The sequence below is a fragment of the Oncorhynchus keta genome, unplaced genomic scaffold (genome assembly GCF_023373465.1).
Source record: "Oncorhynchus keta strain PuntledgeMale-10-30-2019 unplaced genomic scaffold, Oket_V2 Un_contig_28297_pilon_pilon, whole genome shotgun sequence".
Taxonomy (NCBI): Eukaryota; Metazoa; Chordata; class Actinopteri; order Salmoniformes; family Salmonidae; genus Oncorhynchus; species Oncorhynchus keta.
This window is the reverse complement of record NW_026285959.1, coordinates 1-17,716: the sequence shown is the minus strand read 5'-3', so window position 1 is coordinate 17,716 and position 17,716 is coordinate 1. Positions and strand designations below refer to the sequence as shown.

The window sequence follows — 17,716 nt, the reverse complement described above, 5'->3', positions numbered from 1 at the left end:
TTTTTTTCAAATAAATTTGATCTGAATATTTGTTTCAAAGTGTATTGAAAAGTAATTGAAATCCCTTAAATAGCATTTGAACCCAGGTCTGGTATGGCTTATACCAACATTGGTCTGATGTTTGTTTTTGATAAGAATAATAAAATACAGAAAAACTTTCTCTGATGTGTCATCGTCTTACTCTTTAACTCAGAAATAAAAACAGCCTGGCTGGCTAAAGTTGTAAGGAGTTATCTGTCTCAACAAATCTTGTAAAAGATGGTTAACGGCATCAAGCCTCCAGTGAAATATGACTTCTAAAACACACAGGTAGGATAGAAACAGCCCTGTCAGTGAAACGATGACCAGCCAACCAGGGAAAGCTGCTTCTCAGGGTAACCTAACTCTACGGTATGATAAGGATATACTGATGGGAAGATGAATAGAGGGCTAACTGATTGTTGTAAAATCGTGAGAATCACCATACCTCAACTCCTTCTCTTCTCTCTGCTCTCACACAATAACTCACCCCCTCTCTCTGCTCTCACACCATACCTCAAACCCTTTCTCTTCTACCTGCTCTACACAATAACTCACCCTTCTCTGCTCTCACACCATACCTCACCCTCTGCTCTCACACAATAACTCACCCCCTCTCTGCTCTCACACAATAACTCACCTCTCTGCTCTCCCAATAACTCTCTGCTGCTCTCACCATACCTCACCACTCTCTCTTCTCTCTACTCTCACACCATACCTCACCCCCTCTCTGCTCTCCACACCACCTCAACCCCCTCTCTGCTCTCACACCATACCTCACCACTCTCTCTTGTCTCTGCTCTCACACCATACCTCACCCCCTCACTTTTCTCTGCTCACACCATACCTCACCCCCTCTCTCTGCTCTCACACCATACCTCACCCTCTCTCTTCTCTGCTCTCACCATACCTCACCCCCTCTCTCTGCTCTCACACCATAACTCACCCTCTCTCTGCTCTCACACCATAACTCACCCCCTCTGCTCTCACACCATACCTCACCCCTCTCTCTGCTCTCACACAATAACTCACCCCTCTCTCTGCACTCACACACACACTCACCCCCTCTCTGCTCTCACACCATACCTCACCCTCTTCTCTTCTCACTGCTCACCCCTCTACTGCACTCACACAATAACTTTCTCTCTGCTCACACCATACCTCACCACTCTCTCTTCTCTCTGCTCTCACACCATACCTCACCCCCTCTCTCTTCTCTCTGCTCTCACACCATACCTCACCCCCTCTCTCTGCTCTCACACCATACCTCACCCCCTCTCTCTTCTCTCTGCTCTCACACCATACCTCACCCCCTCTCTCTGCTCTCACACCATACTTTCCCCAAGTGTAAGTTGAAGAATAAAGTAAGATATAGAGCTTGTTAGCCAGATAAAGTACAACTTGGAAACATCACCCACCAACCCATCCCCTCCCCTCCTCCACAGTGCTGACTGAAAGTTCAAATGAGCAATCACAGCTAGATGAAAAGATAATCCTTTATTGCTGCAAGGGAATTTGTCTTCCACACTAAAAACAAGTTTGGTTAATGTACTACATTGGCACATATTTTGTACATGACCATCTCCTTGGTATGAACAGGTTAAAAGAGACGCTGTGGGCCTTTTTTCAATGCTAAAAGGACAAGACATTGACTACAAAAAAGTAATAGCAGTTGATATTTGAGTAGATGTTTTATTACTTCTGCTGAACCTAACACAAACTATACAAAGTAAATAGTTAGAATCTGTTGTACATTCAGGAGAAAATTAAATTATAGCTTTTGGTATGTATTAAGTATGTATTGTCTGTTCAATATATTTGTAGAACATTTGTATCAAATAACCACTTTTGATACATTCCCGTCGCTGGCACCTTAGGCCTTTATTTGCCCAGAAACACTGGCAGCATGACTGATGTACGGTGTCCACACAGAGAGGGACAGAAACACTGGCAGCATGACTGATGTACGGTGTCCACACAGAGAGGGACAGAAACACTGGCAGCACTTGACTGATGTGACGGTGTCCACACAGAGGGGACAGAAACACTGGCAGCATGACTGATGTACAGTGTCCACACAGAGAGGACAGAAACACTGGCAGCATGACTGATGTACGGTGTCCACACAGAGAGGGACAGAAACACTGGCAGCATGACTGATGTACGGTGTCCACACAGAGAGGACAGAAACACTGGCAGCATGACTGATGTACGGTGTCCACACAGAGAGGGACAGAAACACTGGCAGCATGACTGATGTACGGTGTCCACACAGAGAGGACAGAAACACAGGCAGCATGACTGATGTACGGTGTCCACACAGAGAGGGACAGAAACACTGGCAGCATGACTGATGTACAGTGTCCACACAGAGAGGGACAGAAACACTGGCAGCATGACTGATGTACAGTGTCCACACAGAGAGGGACAGAAACACTGGCAGCATGACTGATGTACAGTGTCCACACAGAGAGGACAGAAACACTGGCAGCATGACTGATGTTTCAAACCACACAGAGAGGGACAGAAACACTGGCAGCATGACTGATGTCTGTCCACACAGAGGGGACAGAAACACTGGCAGCATGACTGATGTACGGTGTCCACACAGAGAGGGACAGAAACACTGGCAGCATGACTGATGTACGGTGTCCACACAGAGAGGGACAGAAACACTGGCAGCATGACTGATGTACAGTGTCCACACAGAGGGACAGAAACACTGGCAGCATGACTGATGTACAGTGTCCACACAGAGAGGGACAGAAACACTGGCAGCATGACTGATGTTGTCCACACAGAGAGGGACAGAAACACTGGCAGCATGACTGATGTACGGTGTCCACACAGAGAGGGACAGAAACACTGGCAGCATGACTGATGTACGGTGTCCACAGAGAGGGACAGAAACACTGGCAGCATGACTGATGTACGGTGTCCACACAGAGAGGGACAGAAACACTGGCAGCATGACTGATGTACGGTGTCCACACAGAGAGGGACAGAAACACTGGCAGCATGACTGATGTACGGTGTCCACACAGAGAGGGACAGAAACACTGGCAGCATGACTGATGTACAGTGTCCACACAGAGAGGGACAGAAACACTGGCAGCATGACTGATGTACAGTGTCCACACAGAGAGGGACAGAAACACTGGCAGCATGACTGATGTACGGTGTCCACACAGAGAGGGACAGAAACACTGGCAGCATGACTGATGTACGGTGTCCACACAGAGAGGGACAGAAACACTGGCAGCATGACTGATGTACGGTGTCCACACAGAGAGGGACAGAAACACTGGCAGCATGACTGATGTACGGTGTCCACACAGAGAGGGACAGAAACACTGGCAGCATGACTGATGTACGGTGTCCACACAGAGAGGGACAGAAACACTGGCAGCATGACTGATGTACGGTGTCCACACAGAGAGGGACAGAAACACAGGCAGCATGACTGATGTACGGTGTCCACACAGAGAGGGACAGAAACACTGGCAGCATGACTGATGTACGGTGTCCACACAGAGAGGGACAGAAACACTGGCAGCATGACTGATGTACGGTGTCCACACAGAGAGGGACAGAAACACTGGCAGCATGACTGACTGGCTAAATCATTTATTTATTCTGCCATTAGTTTTTCGGTGTCTTTTTCAAACCCAGTTTGGCCATGTGAGGATAATGTTGTCTGTATCCCATGGTACCTATTCCTATAAAGTACTTTTGACCAGATGTGTCCTGGTCAAAAGTAGTGATATATAGGGAATAGGGTGTCATTTGTGACTAAGCAGTGTGCCTAAAGTAGAGAAGTTGTATTTTTCCTGCCTCGTCTTGATCCTTTTAACTCTCTGTTTGTCTCTCTGTCTGCGTGAGGGTGAGGTACATCTGCCAACCAACTGAAACACAACAGATACCACATTTGGGGTTCTGGAGTGTAATCTTTTAGCCGTCTTCAAATTGACACAGTTACGAAATAAATGCAAATACATTTCAAAGGCTAATCAAACCGCTGACAGGGGCGACAGGTGCGACAGGTGCGACAGGGGCGACAGGGGCTACAGGGGCGACAGGGGCGACAGGGGTCAGGGCTGAAGCAGTGTTTTTCTAAAGGAAATGTGGGCCCTGGTCAAAAGCAGTGCAATCTATAGGGAAAAGAGTTCCATTTAGGACTGTATGTTATGAGAGTATGCAGCCACACCCAATAATCACTGTATAGGTCATATGTTCCAGGATGGTACTGCTCAACACTGCAGTAGGAGATATTGGTCATATGGCCCAGGATGGTACTGCTCAATGCTGCAGTAGGAGATATAGGTCATATGGGTCAGTATGGTACTGCTCAATGCTGCAGTAGGAGATATATGTCATATGGGCCAGTATGGTACTGCTCAATGCTGCAGTAGGAGATATAGGTCATATGGGTCCATGATGGTACTGCTCAATGCTGCAGTAGGAGATATATGTCATATGTTCCTGTATGGTACTGCTCAATGCTGCAGTAGGAGATATTTGGTCATATGGGCCAGGATGGTACTGCTCAATGCTGCAGTAGGAGATATAGGTCATATGGCCCATGATGGTACTGCTCAACACTGCAGTAGGAGATATAGGTCATATGGGCCAGTATGGTACTGCTCAATGCTGCAGTAGGAGAAATAGGTCATATGGCCCATGATGGTACTGCTCAATGCTGCAGTAGGAGATATATGTCATATGGCCTAGGATGGTACTGCTCAACACTGCAGTAGGAGATATAGGTCATATGGGCCAGTATGGTACTGCTCAATGCTGCAGTAGGAGAAATAGGTCATATGGCCCATGATGGTACTGCTCAACACTGCAGTAGGAGATATATGTCATATGTTCCTGTATGGTACTGCTCAATGCTGCAGTAGGAGATATTGGTCATATGGCCCAGGATGGTACTGCTCAACACTGCAGTAGGAGATATAGGTCATATGGGCCAGTATGGTACTGCTCAACACTGCAGTAGGAGATATAGGTCATATGGGCCAGTATGGTACTGCTCAATGCTGCAGTAGGAGGTATAAGTCATGTGGCCCATGATGGTGCTGCTCAACACTGCAGTAGGATTAACATCTATACACCCTCAGATAAACCTGCTGCCTGGATTGTGGCTGTCACCCCCACACATCACAATAGCACCTGTTTAACTAATAGAACACACACACCTGTTTCAGCATTACAGTGTCTCATAGAAAATGGGAGTGGATGCTTGCTTCCCTTGTATCACAAGGCCATCAGACTGCTAAACAGCCATCACTAGAACATCAGAGGCGGTTGCCAATAGACATAGATTGGGAATCACTGGCCACTTTCAGAAATGATCACTAGCCACTTGAATGTTTTCGTATCTGGCATTACTCATCTCATATCTACAAACTGCACTCCACACTATTCTACGGTATCTGTCCCTTTTAAATTGTGTTTACATATTACATCACCTGTCTCATATGTATATACTGTTGTCATGATGTTGGCCTGGGGGTAGGTTTATGACAGTCATAAATACCTCTTCCCCCTTTTTCCTCTCTCTATGTTAACCCCTTGGTTAACATAGAGATTCTGGGAACATCAGAAGGTGGGGAAATGAACTATATTCTGGTAATCCGACCAATTGAACATATGCAGTGGTACTTAATGGATATGATGTCAGTTCGGTTGTCATCTGAGACATTCTCATCAATGATAAGATGACATAAACTCTACAGTGGAAAGTCTATACATCAGAGTTATCAGATTCACATGGAATTGTTGTTCAATTTAAATGTTTGAATATGAAATTATTTGTGATGGGAGTAAATGTGATTTTAGCTTCTAAAATGCGAGAATTGGGTTTTCATGAGTGGATTAGGCCAGACTCAGTGGCCCGCCCACGTGAAGAGAAATAGGTTGTAAACTATGAAACACACCCTTTTTCTCCCTTCCTATATAAAGCCTTGACGACAATATAACCTTCTGTTACGAGGATGTGAGGATGACGGTCCGATGTCAGAATGGTTCAGATAATAACTACAGAACGAAGCCACATCAGCGTGAGCTTTGGTTGCGAATGGTATGAACTTTGAACTCTTATTCATTATAATAATAATAATATGCCATTTAGAGCTTTAGTTTAGCATGAATGGGTGTATGAACTTTGAACTCTTATTCATTACAGAAGTGATATCTCCTATCCAGTGAGTTAGTAAAAGCAGCTGTAAACGAGGGTTAGGAAGGAACAGACAGAGTATCCCGTCTATCACACAACGATGTTACTACAACATATCCAATTGACAACCAGAGACATTCTTCAAAGGACTCGGTTTGGCAACACGGCCTTCCATCTACCACCAACCTACTGAAGCGCAGCTCAGAATAAATATTTATTGCATTTTCCTTTTCCAAATGGGTGGTCATTTAGAATGCATAAGATACTGTATTTACGATAGCACAGCTTCGCACTTTGTTCCTCAGTCTTCCCGCTCTTTCACTCAAACCCAGCCCCTTTTCTTTTGTGTAACCAGCTGTCATATCAGTTCCGCTCGCTAGGGAAGTTTTCCTTTATAATGTAATTTGTAATCAAGTTATGATTAATTATGTGTATGTTTAATTCTGTGTGATTAGTTAGGTATTTAGTACATAAATAATCAAACCCAATTTTGTATTTGCTGATTCAGATAACCAAGAATTTTCAACTTCAGATGAGACTGAATTAAGGTGACGATTAATATTGACTGCTATTGATTGGTCGGTCGGTTGGTCATTACATTTAAGTCATTTTAGCAGACGGCTCTTATCAGAGCGACTTACAAATGTGCATTCACCTTATGACATCCTGTGTGTGTGTGTCACTATTAAAAAATGTGAGAGGATTGAGAGAAAGACAGCACTTTCAATGTCTTCAGCCCAAACAGACGGCATTCCGCCCTCCTTCCGAAACAAAACAACACGCACATACACCACGCGTGCACACACACACACACACACACACACACACACACACACACACACACACACACACACACACACACACACACACACACACACACACACACACACACACACACACACACACACACACACACACACACACAAACACCTGTGTTTATTAAAACAGTCATGACCTATCTGTGCTGTTTAGTAAACTCAGAAAGGACATCAGGCTTGAAGGATTGTCCCACTCATCCTGTATTTTAGTTAGTAGAGGACACACATTCTCCCAATCCAATGTTGTGTGTAAACTCACACACACACACTCCTCACACACTCCTGACACACGCACAGAACATGAGGGGATTGCTTAAATGTCCTTGTAATTGCATACACACTACTCTCCCTCCCTCTCTCTCTCTCTCTCTCTCTCTCTCTCTCTCTCTCTCTCTCTCTCTCTCTCTCTCTCTCTCTCTCTCTCTCTCTCTCTCTCTCTCTCTCTCTCTCTCTCTCTCTCTCTCTCTCTCTCTCTCTCTCTCTCTCTCTCTCTCTCTCTCTCTCTCTCTCTCTCTCTCTCTCTCTCTCCCTCTCCCTCTCTTTCTCTCTATCTCTCTCTCCCTCTCCCTGTCTTTCTCCCTCTCTCCCTCTCTATTGTCTTCTGTCTTCTTTTGATCTATCAATTGTGAGTAATGTATTGACAGCATAATTCAACTTTTGTAAATCAGATATTTAGCCATAACTACCTGTCGGTAAGATAGAATCCTCTTGAGGATTCTGAGTGTCAATAATAAATACTATTGAAACAGAAACACAATTCTATCTAGACAATGTCTGGAACATAGAATGACTAAAACATAAAGAAAAGCTTGTTCTTCATTAAAACACAATTGCACTTTTTCTATTCAAAGCTGCTGCTATAAAATTCAGACCCGTATCCGGCCTATGTTTTCTGGTAAAAAATGAAGGTCATTCCAGCTCCATCTCTGGATTGCCATACTCCAAGTCAAATCAAATCAAATGTATTTATAAAGCCCTTCTTACATCAGCTGATATCTCAAAGTGCTGTACAGAAACCCAGCCTAAAGCCCCAAACAGCAAGCAATGCAGGTGTAGAAGCGAGGTGGCTAGGAAAAACTCCCTAGAAAGGCAGGAACCTAGGGAGAAACCTAGAGAGGAACCAGGCTATGAGGGGTGGCCAGTCCTCTTCTGGCTGTGCCGGGTGGAGATTATAACAGAACATGGCCAAGATGTTCAAATGTTCATAAATGACCAGCATGGTCAAATAATAATAATCACAGTAGTTGTCGAGGGTGCAACAAGTCAGCACCTCAGGAGTAAATTTCAGTTGGCTTTTCATAGCTGATCATTAAGAGTATCTCTACCGCTCCTGCTGTCTCTAGAGAGTTGAAAACAGCAGGTCTGGGACAGATAGCACGTCCGGCGAACAGGTCAGGGTTCCATAGCCGCAGGCAGAACAGTTGAAACTGGAGCAGCAGCATGGCCAGGTGGACTGGGGACAGCAAGGAGTCATCATGCCAGGTAATCCTGAGGCATGGTCCTAGGGCTCAGGTCCTCTGAGAGAGAGAATTAAAGAAAGAGAGAATTGGAGAGAGCATACTTAAATTCACACAGGACACCGGATAAGACAGGAGAAGTACTCCAGATATAAGAGACTGACCCTAGCCCCCCGACACATAAACTACTGCAGCATGAATACTGGAGGCTGAGACAGGAAGGGTCAGGAGACACTGTGGCCCCTTCCGATGATAACCCCGGACAGGGCCAAACAGGCAGGATATAATTCCACCCACTTTGCCAAAGCACAGCCCCCACACCAGTAGAGGGATATCTTCAACCACCAATTTACCATCCTGAGACAAGGCCAAGTATAGCCCACAAAGATCTCCGCCACGGCACAACCCAAATCACAATATTCCATGTCCAAATTCCCACATCCTTCTGAATAAACTAGATCCCTTTACAGAAACCAAAACAATCCTCCTGTATATCTGCTGTCCATCTCCTATCCTGGGATTCAGTCTGCTGTGAATGATCTGACCCACCATTCTCTCTCCCTGGGCTTCAGTCTGCTGTGAATGACCGTTCTCTCTCCCTGCTATATACAACAGTTAGGGGAAAATACAGTTTAAAGACAACAAACACACTGTGAGCGTGTGTGTGTATGTGTGTGTGTGAATCACTTTTTTCCCCCTAAATATTTGACATGTGGGGTAAACATAGGGCTGAGAGCAGGGCCTGCTGGATAGAGTGAGAGAGGAGAGGGAGGTATGGAGAGAGTTAGAGATGGAAACAGAGTCTGTTATGCTGGCTGCTGGTTCAGCTTAGACTGGCGAGAACTGCTGGCGAGCACATGCGCTTGTGAAAGGTTTCATCAATACGTCTACGGAAGAGACTTTGAAGTAGAAACTGACCACAAACCATTGGTGTCAATCATGTCTAAGCCACTGAATGATTGTCCATTGAGAATCCAGAGAATGTTGACCAGACTGCAAAAGTATGATGTAAAGAGGATCTATACCCCGGGAAAGTTCCTGTTCGCCGCCGATACTCTTTCTCGAGCCGTCGACAAGAAGGAGAGCTACGACACACAGAGAAATACTGAGATTCAGGCCTACGTCGACATGATCGTAGCATCACTTCCTGTGTCTTCTGAGAGAATGGAGCAGATCAAAAGAGAGACCGCAGCTGACCAAACAATGACAGAGTTGAAAGAAACAACATTGATAGGATGGCCCGCACAGAAAAACAACTGTCCAATGAGAATACAGGATTACCTGATGTGCAGAGCAGAGCTCACCGTTGTGGATGACATAGTGTTCAAAGGCAACAAGACTTTACGCAAAGAAATGCTACAGAAAATACACGAGGGCCACTTGGGGGAAGAATGCAAACGACGAGCACGAGAAGTAATGTACTGGCCAAGAATGAACCAGGAAATCATCCAGACCACTGCTTTATGTGAACTGTGTTTGACCTACAGGCCAAAGCAGTAAGCATGGCCACTAATGCCACATCCAGTACCCAACAGACCCAACCATAAAGTTGGAGTTTACCTTTTTGACTGCAATGGCAAAAGTCACGTTGTTACCGACTACTACTCAAACTACCCTGAAGTAGCAACACTGCCAACTACCTTCAGCAAAGCTGTAATCACCTACCTGTAATCAGTCTTTGCAAGACCTGGGGTTGCATCTGAACTGTACTTGGTCAATGGCCCGCAGTTCTCAAGTTCTGAATTCCGATCGTTCGCTGACGACTGGGGATTCCGACACAACACCTCCAGCCCCAACTACCCAAGGTCCAACGGCTTAGCAGAGAGTTCAATCAAAATTGTCAAAGGTCTGATGAAAAAGGCACACGGTGGAAATGAGGATTTCCTAAAAAATATGATGATCTACCGCAGCACACCGCTGCAGAACGGACTTTCACCTGCACACGTGTTAATGTGACGTCGCATCAGAACCAACCTACCCATCCATGAGGACTTGCTAACACCCAGAGTTGCTCACAAATTCAAACTCGCGAAGGAAAAACAGGAGGACAAACAAAAACAGCGACACGACAAAAGTGCAAGACACTTACCTGAACTGAAGCCTGGAGATCGTGTACGACTCCGAGACTTCACTACTGGAACCTGGATGCAGCGAGGGTGTGTGCAGAGAGAAGTTGCACCGCGATCCTATGAGATCCAAACGGAGCATGGATCACAACTGAGACAAATCAGAGTGGATCTAAGGCTGCAGACATTCACTCAAGGGACTGAGGATCATCAGGAGGATACTGCTGAAGCGTCAAATGCCTTTAGAAATGGACAATTCAGTCAGAGCACCCTGACTGACAACGCTGTCCAACTGTTTCAGGAAGCACTTCAGCAGAACCACCAAAAATGACTGTCAGCCCATGAAAGGCTTATTGAGAATTGGTAAATAAAATAATACAAAAAAGGGGTACCTGGACTGAATGTTTTGTTAATGTGAAAAGAAATAGAGCCACAATAGAGTATTGTTGGACAGATTATATTTAGTTGAAAAAATAATATCAAAAAAATTGGGGGAAAGAAATGTGTGTTAATGAAAATTGCATGTTATGCAGGTTGAGTAAACACATGTGATGTGACATGTGTAGTTACATAGACTAGTAGTTTTCTTTTAATGGAAAGAAGATGTGTTGTTATGTGTTAATAACATTTAGACTACGTTACCCAGCAGGCTAGGTGGGTGGTTGAAGAATGCCTTGCATGGCTAAACATGGAGTTTTCTAGCTGAAGTATATGTTCATTAAAAGTACGCCCCGGTTTGTCATTATATAAGGAACAAACATAACATGTGTGTGTGTGTGTGTGCGTGTGTGTGCACGTGTGCATGTGCGTGTGTGCGTGTGTGTGTGTGTATGTGTGTGTGCGCGTGCAGGTGCGTGCACAGTCGTGGCCAAAAGTTTTAAGAATGACACAAATATAAGTCTGCTGCCTCAGTTTGTATGATGGCAATTTGCATATACTCCAGAATGGTATGAAGAGTAATCAGATGAATTGCAATTAATTGCAAAGTCCCTATTTGCCATGGAAATGAACTGAATCCCCCCAAAAAATGTCCACTGCATTTCAGCCCTGCCACAAAAGGACCAGCTGACATCATGTCAGTGATTCTCTTGTTAACACAGGTGTGAGTGTTGACGAGGACAAGGCTGGAGATCACTCTGCCACGCTGATTGAGTTTGAATAACAGACTGGAAGCTTCAAAAGGAGGGTGGTGCTTGGAATCATTGTTCTTCCTCTGTGGTTACCTGCAAGGAAATACATGCCGTCATCATTGCTTTGCACAAAAAGGGCTTCACAGGCAAGGATATTGCTGCCAGTAAGATTGCACCTAAATCAACCATTTATTGGATCATCAAGAACTTCAAGGAGAGCGGTTCAATTGTTGTGAAGAAGGCTTCAGGGTGTCCAAGAAAGTACAGCAAGCGCCAGGACCATCTCCTAAAGTTGATTCAGCTGCGGGATCGGGGCACCACCAGTACAGAGCTTGCTCAGGAATGGCAGCAGGCAGGTGTGAGTGCAACTGCACACACTGTGAGGAGAATACTTTTGGAGGATGGCCTGGTGTCAAGAAGGGCAGCAAAGAAGCCACATCTCTCCAGTATCACTGCTTATATTTACATTGACTGGAGAGTGCTGTGGACTTGTATATCACCACTTATATTTACATTGACTGGAGAGTGCAGTGGACTTGTATATCACCGCTTATATTTACATTGACTGGAGAGTGCAGTGGACTTGTATATCACTGCTTATATTTACATTGACTGGAGAGTGCAGTGGACTTGTATATCACCACTTATATTTACATTGACTGGAGAGTGCTGTGGACTTGTATATCACCACTTATATTTACATTGACTGGAGAGTGCAGTGGACTTGTATATCACCGCTTATATTTACATTGACTGGAGAGTGCTGTGGACTTGTATATCACTGCTTATATTTACATTGACTGGAGAGTGCAGTGGACTTGTATATCACCACTTATATTTACATTGACTGGAGAGTGCAGTGGACTTGTATATCACTGCTTATATTTACATTGACTGGAGAGTGCTGTGGACTTGTATATCACCGCTTATATTTACATTGACTGGAGAGTGCTGTGGACTTGTATATCACTGCTTATATTTACATTGACTGGAGAGTGCAGTGGACTTGTATATCACCACTTATATTTACATTGACTGGAGAGTGCAGTGGACTTGTATATCACTGCTTATATTTACATTGACTGGAGAGTGCAGTGGACTTGTATATCACTGCTTATATTTACATTGACTGGAGAGTGCTGTGGACTTGTATATCACTGCTTATATTTACATTGACTGGAGAGTGCAGTGGACTTGTATATCACTGCTTATATTTACATTGACTGGAGAGTGCTGTGGACTTGTATATCACTGCTTATATTTACATTGACTGGAGAGTGCAGTGGACTTGTATATCACCACTTATATTTACATTGACTGGAGAGTGCAGTGGACTTGTATATCACTGCTTATATTTACATTGACTGGAGAGTGCAGTGGACTTGTATATCACTGCTTATATTTACATTGACTGGAGAGTGCTGTGGACTTGTATATCACTGCTTATATTTACATTGACTGGAGAGTGCTGTGGACTTGTATATCACCGCTTATATTTACATTGACTGGAGAGTGCTGTGGACTTGTATATCACCACTTATATTTACATTGACTGGAGAGTGCAGTGGACTTGTATATCACTGCTTATATTTACATTGACTGGAGAGTGCAGTGGACTTGTATATCACCACTTATATTTACATTGACTGGAGAGTGCAGTGGACTTGTATATCACCGCTTATATTTACATTGACTGGAGAGTGCAGTGGACTTGTATATCACCGCTTATATTTACATTGACTGGAGAGTGCAGTGGACTTGTATATCACCGCTTATATTTACATTGACTGGAGAGTGCAGTGGACTTGTATATCACCGCTTATATTTACATTGACTGGAGAGTGCAGTGGACTTGTATATCACCACTTATATTTACATTGACTGGAGAGTGCAGTGGACTTGTATATCACTGCTTATATTTACATTGACTGGAGAGTGCAGTGGACTTGTATATCACTGCTTATATTTACATTGACTGGAGAGTGCAGTGGACTTGTATATCACCACTTATATTTACATTGACTGGAGAGTGCAGTGGACTTGTATATCACTGCTTATATTTACATTGACTGGAGAGTGCAGTGGACTTGTATATCACTGCTTATATTTACATTGACTGGAGAGTGCAGTGGACTTGTATATCACTGCTTATATTTACATTGACTGGAGAGTGCAGTGGACTTGTATATCACTGCTTATATTTACATTGACTGGAGAGTGCTGTGGACTTGTATATCACTGCTTATATTTACATTGACTGGAGAGTGCTGTGGACTTGTATATCACCGCTTATATTTACATTGACTGGAGAGTGCTGTGGACTTGTATATCACCACTTATATTTACATTGACTGGAGAGTGCAGTGGACTTGTATATCACTGCTTATATTTACATTGACTGGAGAGTGCAGTGGACTTGTATATCACCACTTATATTTACATTGACTGGAGAGTGCAGTGGACTTGTATATCACCGCTTATATTTACATTGACTGGAGAGTGCAGTGGACTTGTATATCACCGCTTATATTTACATTGACTGGAGAGTGCAGTGGACTTGTATATCACCGCTTATATTTACATTGACTGGAGAGTGCAGTGGACTTGTATATCACCGCTTATATTTACATTGACTGGAGAGTGCAGTGGACTTGTATATCACCACTTATATTTACATTGACTGGAGAGTGCAGTGGACTTGTATATCACTGCTTATATTTACATTGACTGGAGAGTGCAGTGGACTTGTATATCACTGCTTATATTTACATTGACTGGAGAGTGCAGTGGATTTATATCTTGTATCTTCTTGCGTTCTCATTTCCTCATGCAGGTACCAAACCTACTGCTCTTACATCTGATCTGTGATCAGTGTTGTTAGCCCACCAAAGGAAACAGCTCACCAGTTCACCACTATTTATTTTAGATGCTGCTACATCCTCTGCTGACGTTGATAGGAAGAAACACTGATGGCAGATTATCTAGAAATGAATCAGGACTGGTGAGAGTATCTGCAGGTGTACCAATAGAGTACTGTTTGCAGATATGTCCTTAACCTTAGCCTACACGGCAATAATCAATTTAGCCAATCTGACAATCAGATCTAACCCGGTCAATAAATAATCAGATCAATGCAGAAACAGAGTGCTCCTTTGTCTTTATTTCTGGGATAGTCACCTGTTGAAGTGTCAGGGGGTAAGGAATGTTTTCTGGTCCCAGGTCTGTTTGTGTTATCTTTCCAATTCCTATTGTGAAATTGTTAAAGTCGTTGGTGAGACAGCACCAACAAATCTGGGACCAAGCTACATCAGACGCTCCTTCTGGTGCATTTCAATGAACCGGAGACTCAAATGCAGTTCACTACGATCACCATCCTTTATTTCAATCCTGTGTAACGTGGACCTGACCAAGTACCCAATGGACATCTGGAGAGCTGTGAATAGCCCAACGCACGCACGCACGCACGCACGCACGCACGCACGCACGCACGCACGCACGCACGCACGCACGCACGCACGCACACACACACACACACACACACACACACACACACACACACACACACACACACACACACACACATGGGAGTGTTGGTTTTCTGAGAACATGTATTTATTAATGTATTTATCACAACCCATAAACCACCTCCAGGAAGTAGGAAATAAATCAGTAAAGTGCAAACATCAATCACAAATGAGGGTCTGCTTGTGTTAAAATACATGACCTGGTTACAGTGGCCTCGGAAAGCATTCAGACCCCTTGACTTTTTCCACATTGTGTTACGTTACAGCCTTATTCTAAAATGGATTAATAAAAAAAGTCCTCAGCAATATGCACACAATACCCCATAATGACATCACAATACCCCATAATGACATCACAATACCCCATAATGACACCATAATACCCCATAATGACAAAGTGAGAAAAAAAAGTATTCAGCCCCTTTTCTATGAGACTCGAAACAGAGCTCAGGTGCCTCCTGTTTCCACTGATCATCATTGAGATGTTTCTACAACTTGGAGTCCACCAGTGCTGAAGTCAAATGAATGGAAATGGACACACCTGTCTATATAAGGTCCCACAGTTGACAGTGCATGTCAGAGCAAAAACAAAGCAATGAGGTTGAAGGAACTGTCTGTAGAGCTCGAGACAGGATTGTGTTGAGCCACAGATCTGGGGAAAGGTACCAAATAATGTCTGCATCATTGAAGGTTCCCAAGAACACAGTGGCCTCCATCATTCTTAAATGGAAGATGTTGGCAACCACCAAGACTCTTCCTAGGCTGGATGCCAAGCCAAACTGAGCAATCGGGGGAGAAGGGTCTTGGTCAGGGAGGTGACAAAGAACCTGATGGTCTCTCTGACACAGCTCTAGAGTTCCTCTGTGGAGATGGAAGTACATTCCAGAAGGACAACCATCTCTGCAGCACTCCACCAATCAGGCCTTTACGGTAGAGTGGCCAGCGGAAGCCACACCTCACTAAAAGGCACATGGCAGCCCGCTTGGAGTTTGCCAAAAGGCACCTAAAGACTCTCAGACCATGAGAAACAAGATTCTCTGGTCTGATGAAACCAAAATTGAACATTTTGGGCCTGAATGCCAAGCGTCACGTCTGGAGGAAACGTGGCACCATCCCTACAGTGAAGCATGGTGGTGGCAGCATCATGCTGTGGAGATGTTTTCAGCGGCAGGGACTGGGAGACTAGTCAGGATCGAGGCGAAAACTAAAGGAGAAAGTACAGAGATCCTTGATGAAAACCTGCTCCAGAGCGCTCAGACCTCAGACTGGGAGAAGGTTCACCTTACAACAGGACCATGACCCTAAGCACACAGCCAAGACAACGCACGAGTTGCTTCGGGACAAGTCTCTGAATGTCCTTGAGTGGCCCAGCCAGAGCCCGGACTTAAACCCGATCTAACATCTCTGGAGAGAAATGAAAATAGCTGTATAGCAACGCTCCCCATCAACCTGACAGAGCTTGAGAGGATCTGCAGAGACGAATGGGAGAAACTCCCCAAATACAGGTGTGCCAAGCTTGTAGCATCATACCCAAGAAGACTTGAGCCTGTAATCGCTGCCAAAGGTGCTTCAACAAAATACTGAGTAAAGGGTCTGAATACCTATGTAAATGTGATATGTCAGTTTTATTTTAATTTTTTTATAAATGAGCAAAAATGTCTAAAAAACCTGTTATTGCTATGTCATTATAGGGTATTGCGTGTAGATTGAGGATTTAAAATATATATATATTTTAGAATAAGGATGTAACGTAACAAAATGTGGAAAAAGTAAAGGGTCTGAATACTTTCTGAAGGCTCTGTATTTGATGAGTTTTAGAAAGGATCAGTGGTGTGAATTCCTGTAGATAGGTATTGGCACCTGGTGTCCATTGTTCAGATAATATTTACAGTTACATCTATTATTAGCACCATTTGTTAATAATTGTATTGTTTATAATGAGGGAAAAGGACCATTGTGCAGTGAAAATAATCTACTATACACAAAACAGATAGCTATATCGTTACGCTAATATAGGACTAGTAAAGGCGCAGTGAACTACTTACAAAAAAAAAATGACAAATAAAAAAGATTCCGATTTTTCAGCGGGAGCTGCAGCACTATCAGCAACCCCTACTTCCCAGCGGCAAAGGAAGAAAATTATGTTTTAAAAAAATAACTGAGATTTTGACAAGTAGCCCTTTCCTGCAGTCAACTAACAAAATATCTCTCTGGACTCATGGGTGGAATGTTCATTATATTTGTCTTGCTTTTTCAAAGATTATCTCAAATCTTGCTAACAAAGATTATTTTAAAAAATCCATTGTTTCTATGTCAAAACAGTTTTGTAAAATGTTAGTCTTCTGTTATGTATATAAGAAGTGTAATACTGGGAAGCAAACTCAAAACTGAATACATTTGAAGTCTGTATCTGACATGGTACAGATGTCTTCTTTCTTTAAAGCCCCTAACCATGTGTGTGAGGTGTATACTTTGTTTCAAAGGAGATTTGTTAGCAATACGTAACTGAACGAAGTACACTG

At 43.8% G+C, this 17,716-nt stretch overlaps 1 long non-coding RNA gene across 1 annotated transcript; it reads right to left on the bottom strand.

Annotated features, from left to right (window-relative positions):
• Nucleotides 1–7,957: 7,957 nt before the first annotated feature.
• On the bottom strand, nucleotides 7,958–9,121 carry LOC127923090 (uncharacterized). The gene is made up of 2 exons (XR_008113295.1): nucleotides 9,024–9,121; nucleotides 7,958–8,534 (listed from the first exon to the last, which is right to left on the bottom strand). It is a non-coding gene; the product is annotated as an uncharacterized LOC127923090 (long non-coding RNA).
• Between the last annotated feature and the right edge of the window lie 8,595 nt (nucleotides 9,122–17,716).